This window comes from Triticum dicoccoides, chromosome 2B (genome assembly GCF_002162155.2).
Source record: "Triticum dicoccoides isolate Atlit2015 ecotype Zavitan chromosome 2B, WEW_v2.0, whole genome shotgun sequence".
In the NCBI taxonomy this organism is placed as follows: domain Eukaryota; kingdom Viridiplantae; phylum Streptophyta; class Magnoliopsida; order Poales; family Poaceae; genus Triticum; species Triticum dicoccoides.
This window is the reverse complement of record NC_041383.1, coordinates 3,799,889-3,801,854: the sequence shown is the minus strand read 5'-3', so window position 1 is coordinate 3,801,854 and position 1,966 is coordinate 3,799,889.

Below are 1,966 nucleotides of genomic sequence, written 5' to 3'. Positions count from 1 at the left end.
TTTGCCTGATTTATTAGTTTAATGGAATATGTAGGTTTTACGTCATAGTTCGAGTACGACAGTGCTTTCTTGTAACAAGTTTTAGTGTTATCTACGTATGATTGATACTAGGCCAAAGACAATGCTGCCTAGATTGCATAGATGTTTCACAGCAGCCGCTCCAACCAAAACATTGCATGGCTAGATTACAGAAAGGCACAGATCAATCATGGGCGTGACAATGCATATAGTAATCAGGTATATCTTGCACGTACTTCGTGGGTGTGACACGCATTAGATGCATGCATGGCGCATGTTAGCAGCCGGACGAATGCTGGTGGGATGCATGCGAGTTCAAGACAATCTGCTCCATAATTGCGCTAATGCATTCATGTTTGTTGCTTTGTTAGCAGCCGGCGGAGTCACATTCAACTATAATGTTTTATTTAGATATACGGATGAAAACATCACAAGGCAGTCACCACTCAATAGTATAGTATTAAGATTGACACCGCAGTCACCATTCATATAGTCATTTGCGGTGGCAACTAAAAGATATAATAAATTTGTTGAGAAATATAGGTGCGCTTTGACACAAGAAGAGCATAAATATTTTAATGCGCCTTCTTTGAGTTAGGGCCATAGATATCTTGTTCCATGTCCACCAACCGAACCTAGCAATCACATTCTTCCATAGATCTAAACAAAGAAAGATAGAATTAAAATATGATAAGTGGTAGCATAGTGTCTGTTACTGGTCTGCCCATGATGTATTAAGCAGCACTATCAGCTTGGTGGGCAATTAAACAAGACATGAGAGAGAGAGAGAGAGAGAGAGAGAAAACAAGTGCTGGGTCTATGCAATTACCGTAGTCCTTTCAGAAAATGAGTGACTGAGATAATTGTTTTTCTGTGAAATCTTATGAGTAGGGCGCACATTTCCTTTTGATTCATAATAAAAAACAGTTTATTTTATGAGAAAATGTTGGTCAATAGACTAAACCAGATGTGAACAGTGCAAAAGCTCAGAGAGTAGAAAAACATCAAGCTACATTTGGCCTACAGCATGCCAAGTCAGTAACCTAGTGCTGCTTGCACGTTTGATGCACCCATGAATGCTTGGGCGAGGCCATTACTGTTAGCAAAGTCGGTCCAAAGGAACCGGATCTAATTTGATAAACCTAGCAGTACATCTTCCAAAAGGATCCAAAAGAAACAAATAAGAAGAAATTATAGGTCAGTCCTTGCATTTTACACGGAGGATATCAGACCATGAAACTAGTTTGAAATTTGGTCCATACAACATGCATCAATACAGTAACTAACCCATCGTCACCAGGGGCAATTTAAAAAGTGCAAACTTCGTGTTTTGGTACAATCAATAGTTTGTGTCATCCACCATAATATATTGCAAGTTCAATGAGGTTCTTTTATTCTTATTGGTGCAATGATACATATTGGTATACATCAACAAAAGTACAGACATATCTACGTGGCAATGCACGTCCATCTATGTCTATGTGGCATGGAAACCTCCACGGGAAATAGGTATCAATTGTAGGTCATATTTTCTTCCTACGATGATCCCATATTTCTCGGTCATGTCCAAAAATTCCGGGTTTGCCTTGCCAGGAAGCACCCAGTCGAAGTGGTAGAGAAGATTTGCCAAGGCGATCTCCATAGTTGACGTGCCGAATAGTATCCCAGGGCACTGCCTCCGACCAACACCGAAGGGGGTGAATTCAAAGTATGTCCCATTGTAATCCATGTTATTGTTCTCAAACCTTTCAGGCTTAAACTCTTCAGGACTTTCCCAACAATTTGGATCCCTCGAAACTGCAAACGCATTAATGTATACATTGGTGCCTTCAAGCATGTCAAAAGCCATAACTTTACGGTCTTCCCTGGCCCTACGGGGGATCAAAGGACCTGGTGGATGCAGTCTAAGAACCTCCTTAATGATCATCCACATGTAATGGAGTCCAGC